Source organism: Orycteropus afer, unplaced genomic scaffold (genome assembly GCF_000298275.1).
Source record: "Orycteropus afer afer isolate SDZICR_OR568_19922 unplaced genomic scaffold, OryAfe1.0 scaffold00279, whole genome shotgun sequence".
Classification (NCBI taxonomy): Eukaryota; Metazoa; Chordata; class Mammalia; order Tubulidentata; family Orycteropodidae; genus Orycteropus; species Orycteropus afer.
The window spans coordinates 1,494,673-1,503,643 of NW_006921866.1; positions in this window are offsets into that span (position 1 = coordinate 1,494,673).

An 8,971-nucleotide genomic window follows, 5' to 3' on the forward strand; every position below is an offset into this window, starting at 1 on the left:
TAATATACAAACAAAACAAAGAAAATGAAAATCATGGGGAAGTCACTCAACATACAATCACCAATTAAATATAAACACAAAAATGTCACAATGCCTTTGAGACAACAGAGCATTACAGTCTACTCAAAGAAGCAGTATAAAACAGGAAAACAAGGGATTAGGACACAGACCCAAAACACATCCCTGAGGAAGATGAGCACTGGAACTTCCTGATAAGAAATTCAAAAGAATTACATTTAGTTATCTCCAATGAATTGAGAACAGATCAAGGAAAACACTGAGAAAATTGAGGAAAACACAGAGAAAACCCTAGAATATATTCACAAGGCAATACAAGAACAAAATGACAAAATAAATGAAAAATTAGAAATGATTCAAACATCTACAAACAGAAATGCAGAAGATTAATATTAAATTTTCAGAAATAGATAAGACATTGAATGGTCAAAGGAACAGAATTGAATCAATGGGAGACAGAATTGGTGAGATTGAAGGCAAATACCTGAATACTTTTTTAGAAGGGATAAATCAGAAAAAAAGATAAAAACAAAATGAAGAAAGCCTAAGGATCATGTGGGACAGTATCAAAAGGAATAACCTAAGTGTAATCGGAATCCAAGAACAGGAAGAGATAAATAAAACCACAGAGAAAACTATTGAAGATTGTTGGAAGAGACTTTTCCTGGTATGATGAAAGATGAGAATATATCCATTCAGTTAGTCCAACAAACCCCAAACAGGATAACCCCAAAGGAAAATCACCCAGACATATCATCATCAAACTCACCAAAACCAAAGACAAAGAAAGAATCATGAGAACAGCACAGGAAAAATGAAAAGTTACCTACAAGGGGCAACCAATGAAATTAAGCTTGGATTTCTCAGTAGAAACCATGCAAGCAAGAACATAATGGGATGGTATACATAAAACCCTGAAAGAGAAAAATTTCCAACCAAGAATTATGTACCCAGAAAAATTGTCCACCAAATATGATGGTGAAATTAGGACATTTCCAGATAAGCAGAAATTAAGGGAATTTGTTAAAACCAAACCAACCTTACAAAAGATGGTAAAGGGAACACTTTGAACAGAGAAGCAACAACAGGCAACAAATGACCATTAACACACATGATGATATAACCCAGAAATCAACCCAGCTAGGGAAGTATACAAAGTAAATAAGCCTACAAGATTGTAAACAGAGAACCAGAAACACCAATAGACAAATGAGGACAACTACAAACCAAAAAGAGGGAAAAAAACTGTGTCATTACAGAACTTCTAGATGATAGGGAAGTCAGGACAACTACAAGATAGAACGGACTGTTTTAAACTTGGAAAGAAAACTATAAATCACAGGGTAACTTCAAAGAAAAATGATAAGCCTTCACATCACAATAAAAAAGAAGAGCAGCACATATACTTAGCAAATACTAAAACAATAGCAATGATGGAAGTGATAACATGATTCATAAAAAAAAGGAGCTCAGCAAAGAAAATTATATGGAACCAAGAAATCGATACCACAAAAAAGCACATAAGAAATTCATTTTTGCTGATAATACATATCTGGTAAGGGGCTTATCTCTGAGATTTATAGAAAACTCCAACACCTCAAAACCAAAGGAATTAACAATCCAATTGAAAAATGGGTAGAAGACATGAATAGACACTTCACCAAGGAGGATATTCAGGTGGTCAGCTAATACATGAAGAGATGCTCACAATCATTGGCCATCAGAGAGATGCAAATCAAAACAACAATGAAATACTTTCTCACCCCAGCACTGATGGCAAGGTTCAATGAGACAGAACATAACAAATGTTGGTGGGGATATGAAGAGATTGGGACTCTCATACACTGCTGGTGGGACTGTGAAGTGATACAAACACTGTGGAAAGCAATATGGTGATTTTTAGAAAGCTGGAGATACCATTTGACCCAGCAATCCTATTACTATCCTAGAGAGGTGAGAGCCAGGACAGGAACAGATATATGTACAATCATGTTCATCACAGCAGTATTTACAATAGAATAAAGATGGAAACAACCTACGTGCCCATCAGCAGGATAGTGGATGACCAAACTATGGTACATACACATAATGGAATGCTTTGCAGCACTAAAGAATAATGTAGAGTCTGCAAAACACTACATAATATGGATGAACTTGGAGGACATTAAGCTGAGTGAAAAAAGTCAATTACAGAAGGACAAATATAGTATTAGTTCATTGTTGTATAGGGTCAAGGAAAGGTTTATATATGGAGGGAAACTTTCTTTGTTGGTTGCCAGGGGTGGGAGGGGAGGGGAGGGAATACTGCAAAAAAAAAAAATGCATTGACCTATGTCACTTTAATTTTGTGTATTTCACTGTACATAAATTACATTTCAATAAAATGCATTAAAGGAAAAAGAAACTGTCCCATGAGATCACCTTTGAGTGGAATAGTAGAGTCACCCAGAAAATAAAAGATATTATCCATAAAATCAGTTGTGTAGTAAAAAAGCATTTGTATGAGATTAAAAGGTCAATATTTACTTCTTAAATATGAGGAAATAAGGGACAGGGAAACTAAAGTACTGTAAATGAACAGAAGGAAGGAAACAAGGAAGAAAGGGAGGCAGGGAGAGAAAGAGGAAGAGTGAGAGGGAGTGAGGGAAAGAAAACAAAAAAATCCAATGCTATCTTCATCTTTGTAAAAATTCCAAAGAAGAGCTGTCTGAATGAATGAATACAACAGCATAAATGAATTGGTCAATCATAACTCAAAAGAAGAGATGTTATATAAAATAATTTTTTTTATCATGATCTAGGTCTATATTGTTGTTGTTGTTGTTATGTGCCATCGAATCGGCCCCGCCTCATAGTGACACTTCCTTGGGATTCTGAAGCAGTATCACTACAGTATCACTACCTCCTTGAGGACTAAGGTGCGCCTGACACAAGCCATGGTATTTCCAATCTCCTCGTATGCATGTGAGAGCTGGACAATGAATAAGGAAGACCAAAGAAGAGTTGATGCTTTTGAGTTGTGGTGCTGGCGAAGAATGCTGAAAGTACCATGGACTGCTAAAAGAACTAACAGATCTGTCCTGGAGGAAGTGCAGCCAGAATGCTCCTTGGAAGCAAGAATGGCCAGACTTCGTCTCACCTATTTTGGTCATGTTGTCAGAAGGGACCATTCCCTGGAGAAGGATGTCATGCTTGGTAGGGTGGAGGGTCAACGAAGGAGGGGGAGGCCTTCAACGAGATGGATGGATACGGTGGCTGCAATGATGGGCTCAAGTATAGCAGGGATTGTGGGGCTGGCGCGGGACCGGGCAGTGTTTCGTTCTGCTGTGCATGGGGTCGCTATGAGTCGGAAACGACTCGACAGCACTTAACAACAAGAACAACATCACTACAGGAGTAGCATTGCCCAACCTTCCTTCCGAGGAGTGGCTGGTGTGTTTGAACCACCCGCCTTCTGGTTAACAGTCAAGTGCCTTAGGCACTATGCTACCAGAGCTCCTAGGTCATATAGTAAGATTAAATTTCCTGATGACCTCTGGAAGTACCAGTTGCTACTGTGGCTTAAATACAAAATCCTCTGACCCAGAAACAGCTACTTCATCTGCATCATGTGGGCAAAGAAATCCCACATTCATTCTAACCAGCACCACACATTTTGCTATTCTTCTGAAATATAAACAACACAGAATGATGAGAGTATACTGACACCTAGTTAGGGAAGTTGGTATGATTTTTATAAAATATGCCTCCAACAAAGACAGAAAAAAAAAATTCTCGTTCCAGATCTGACAGTCATTTAGAAGGTAGTCTTATATTAGTCACTGTGAGTTCCTGGCTGTTTTTATTTACAAAATAGAGCTTGGACTAGATTGTTGGTTGACAAATTGTACATGGGGAAACTGACACAAGACGTGCTGCCTTCAAGAAAGGATAATCAGAGCTCTCAAGTAGATCTCTGGGCATCGAACCTATTGTGACTAGAGAAGCTATGAATGTATCTTGCTTGAGGAAATAGTGGTTCTGTGGAATATTATATTTTAAAATTAATTTCTCTGGATAAATGGATAAATTTTTAAATATATACATACAGTAAAATTTTAATGTAGAATCTTTGATGTTAATTGCTACCAATATGTCTCTAACTCATGAAGACCCCGTGCACAACAGATTGAAAGAAGATGACTGTCACCATCTTCATGATTGTAGTATGGTCAAGTCTATTGTTGCAGCCTATGTTTAATTTGAGTACCTTCTGACTTAGGGGGTCCATCTTCCAACGTCTTGTTGTTATTGTTATGTGCCGTCAAGTCAGCACATAACAGCAACTCATAGCGACTACTTCTTGGGTTTCCGAGGCAGTATCACTATGGAAGTAGAATGTCCAACCTTCCTTCCGAGGAGTGGCTGGTGGGTTTGAACCACCACCCTTCTGGTTAGCAGTCAAGTGTCTTAGCCACTATGCTACCAGAGCTCCTCCCTCCAGCACCTTATCAGACAGTATTCTGTTGTGATCCACAGAGCTTTTGTTGGCTAATTTTCAGAAGTTGTTCTTCTAGCCTGTCTCTCTAGTGTGCCTTATCTTGGAAGCTCCACTGAAACCTATCTGGCAGAGCTACTAGGCTAAGCAGTAGTTGAAATACCAGTGGCATAGCTTCCAGTATGATAGCAACATGCAAGCCACCACAGTATGACAAACTGACACATGGATGGTGGAATATAGAATCTAGGTGGTGGGAATATGATGTCCATTATAAAATTATTTCAAGTTTTCTGATACTTGAACATATTTTAATAAAGTATAGGGAAAATATGGGTCCCATTGAGAAAAAGTACAGTTGTAGAGTCCTTTGGACTACTTAAGTAAAGCTTTCTTATCTTCCAAATCCTATGAATCAATAAAGTTAAAATCTACCCTTTGGACTTAAGAAACAGCTGTTAAAAGGATACTAGTATCAGGTCAATGTTTATATAGTTGGCTAATGATTGAAGCTACATTATCTTCCAGAAGATTTTGTGTATCTTTAAGGCAGAGGTGTTCTTTTTTCTTTCCATGTTCCCAGATACTAGCAAAGAAAAAAGCTCCTAAGAGGCTCATAAATACGTGTGTTTGTGTATAAATTTTAATGAAAGAACAAATAGATGGCATAATAGTTTAGAAGCCATTTTACTAAACAATTTTTATTTTATTTTGTTAAGTGCATGGCCACACTACCACGAAACCTTTAAAATCAATTTGTACATATGGGTTTTCAAGGTAGATTTTGAACCAGTGAAACATTTCTTCATTTCACTTCTTTTATATATGGTTTTAAAACTAACAAACAAACAAGGCAAACATAACAAAACTGTCCAAGTTCAGCAAAGTATTTACCAAAAATCACTCTGTGATTCTGAAGCAATCACCTCAGTAAGGTACAAAAACTAACCACCATCATCCTAAACACCTTACTGTTGTTAGTCATTAGGTGCCATCCAGTCATCTCTGACTCATAGAGACCCTATGCACAGCAGAATGAAACACTGCCCCATCCTGTGCCAGCCTCACAGTCCTTGCCAGACCTGAGCCCATCGTTGCAGCCACTGTGTCAATCCATCTCAATGATGGCCTTCCCCTTCCTCATTGACCCTCCACTTTACCAAACGTGATATCCTTCTCCAGGGAATGGTTCCTTCTAACATGACCAAAATAGGTTAGATGAAGTCTGGCCATTCTTGCTTCCAAGGAGCATTCTGGTGGCAATTCTCCCAGGACAGATGTGTTAGTTCTTTAAGCAGACCATGGTACTCTTAGCATTCTTCTCCAACACCACAACTCAAAAGCATAAACTCTTCTTCGGTCTTCCTTATTCATTGTCCAGCTCTCACATGCATAAGAGGCAGTTGAAAATACAATGGCTTGTGTTAGGTACACCTTAGTCTTCTTAGTCTTCAAGGAGACATTTTTGCTCGTCATCACTTGAAAGAGATCTTTTGCAGCAGATTTGCCCAATGCAATACATCATCTGATGTCCCTACTGCTGCTTCCATTGGTATTGATTGTAGAACGAAGCAATATGAAATCCTTGACAACTTCAATCTTTTCTTCATCTACCGTGAAGCTGTTTACTGGACGAGTTGGGAGGATTTTTGCTTTCTTTATATTGAAGTTTAATCCATACTGCAGACTTTAATCTTCATCAGTTGTTGTTGTTGTTGTTATGTGCCATTGAGCCAGACCCGACTCATAGCGACCCCTCCTTGGGTTTCCGAGGCAGTATGACTACGGAAGTAGATTGCCCCATCTTCCTTCTGAGGAGTGGCTGGTGGGTTTGAACCGCCAGCCTTCTGCCTAGCAGTCAAGTGCCTTAGCTACTATGTTACCAGAGCTCACTCTTCATCAGTAAGTGCTCCAAATCATCCTCAATTCAGCAAGCAAAGTTGTGTCATGTGTGTATCACAGGTTATTAATGATTCTTCCTCCAATCCTGATGCCATGTTCTTCTTCATATAATCCAACTTCTTGGATTATTTGCTGCTCATACAGTTTGAATAAGTATGGTGAAAGGATACAAACTTGACACACTCCCTTCTTGATTTTGAACCATGCAGCATCCCCTTGTTCTGTCCAAAAGACAGCCTGCTGATCTACGTACAGGTTCCTCATGAGAACTGTCAAGTGTTCTGGAATTCTCGTTCTTCTTAATGTTATGCACAATTTGTTATGGTCTACACAATGAAATGCTTTAGCATAGTCAATAAAACATAAGTAAACATCTTTCTGGTATTCCATGCTATCAGCCCAGATATCCCTCATTTCTTGAGTTATAATAGTGAAAGATTCTATGGGAAAAATAGAACTCTCTTGAATCCAGCTTGCATTTCTGGAAGCTCTCTGTCAATATACTGCTGCAACCATTTTTGAATTATCTTCAATAAGATTTTACTTGCATGAGATGTTAATGATATTGTTTGATAATTCCACATTCTGTGGGATCACCTTTCTTTGGAATTGGTACAAATATGGAACTCTTCCAGTCAGTTGGCCAGGTAGCTGTCTTCCAAATCTCTTGGCATAGCCAAGTGAGTGCCTCCAGTGGGACATCCATCCGTTGAAGCATCTCATTGGGTATTCCACAATTCGTGGAGCCTTGTTCTTTGCCAATTCCTTCAGTGCAGCTTCAACTTCTTCCTTCGATACTGTTGGTTCTTGATCATATGCCACTTCCTGAAATCGATGAACATCAACCAGTTCTTTTTGGTACAGTGACTCTTTGTATTCCTTCCATCTTCTTTTAATGCTCCTGCATCATTCAATATTTTTCTCATAGAATCTTTCAACATTACAAATTGAGGCTTATTTTTTTTTCCTCAGTTCTTTCAGCTTGAGAAAGGCCAAGTGGTATTTCTTTACTTTGCAGTAATTAGTAAATTTCTCTCTCTGTGATGCCCAGTGAATGAGGACAAAAATTTTCACTCTTCTTTTTCAAAGCATAATGGAATTCCATTCAATCACATAATGTCAATTCTTTGAAGAGAGGTGTTACAATTAAAGATTTCTACTCTAGACCTTTATTGTAAATGCTCTGGCCCAGAGGAAGTGATACTGACTCCTTCACTAATATCCCCTTAAGGATATCTTAGAGAAGCCGTATACTACAATAATTATCAAAGTAGAACCAGCAATCAATGAACTCTTGAAGTTCCAATATTCACACTGAAAAAAATAAATAGGAAAAAAACATATAATAGATTTTCATGCCTGGCTCCAAGATTGTGACACAAGCACTCTGACATTTCAATTGATATTAACTTCATTTTATAACAATGGCAAAAGGATGTTTCAAGTTTTTCATTTTCAATCTGCTATCACAATAGCAAGTAAAGTATCTCTTCCTAAATATCTTCTGTTTAGTGAGCAAAGATGCAGGAAATTTTACTTGTGATCAGATGGAGCCTTTCTCCCATACTTTAATGAATTTTAAATGGTTTGTGTTCATTTTACTTGTTAATTACAGTCATGTGCACACTGAAGCTGATGAAAATCTAATTCACCCTTGTTAAGAATGAGTGATGGATTTCCAAATTTCTTCACTAATGAGAAGGTAGTCACAAATTTATCAAATAAAGTAAGAATTTCAAACAGCCAGCAGGAAAAAGTTATGTTTTGATTCACTATGGTTTAGAGATCATTACATGGTGTGTCCCAGTAAGAGTACAAAACATAGGAAGATAAAGAATGACTAGATGAATGCTTATTTTTTACAAGGCATTATGAAAACATGATCTGTCCTGGAGGAAGTGCAGCCAGAATGCTCCTTGGAAGCAAGAATGGCCAGACTTCGTCTCGCCTATTTTGGTCATGTTGTAAGAAGGGACCATTCCCTGGAGAAGGATGTCATGCTTGGTAGGGTGGAGGGTCAACAAAAGAGAGGAAGGCCTTCAACGAGATGGATTGACATGGTGGCTGTGATGATGGGCTCAAGTATAGCAGGAATTGAGGGGCTGGCGCGGGCTCGGGCAGTGTTTCGTTCTGCTGTGCATGGGGTCGCTATGAGTTGGAAACGACTCGACGGCACTTAACAACAACAACATGAAAACATATTTAAAATGTGTTATATAATGATGACCATCACTCAAAGGAGGTCATTTAATCTTAATTTCAAAGATGAGGAAACTAAGGATTGGTGATGTACTGTTCAAGGTCACACAGCTAGTAACTGATGGAGCTGGTACTCAATCCAGTTCCATTTGATTTCAAGGGTAAAGGTTTAACCACTGCATTACTTCAGTTACTCTTCCCTGTAATTCAGCACCATAACTGCACTAGGGAAAACTAATTTTCACCCAGAGCTCTTTTGTTTGCATAACAGTTCTAGTCTGTGAATGTAGATTATCAAGGTGTCAGCTCTCATAGACATGTCCTTTTTGAATTCTTTTCTCAGTATGTGCAAGTGAAAATTGAAATTAAAAGAAA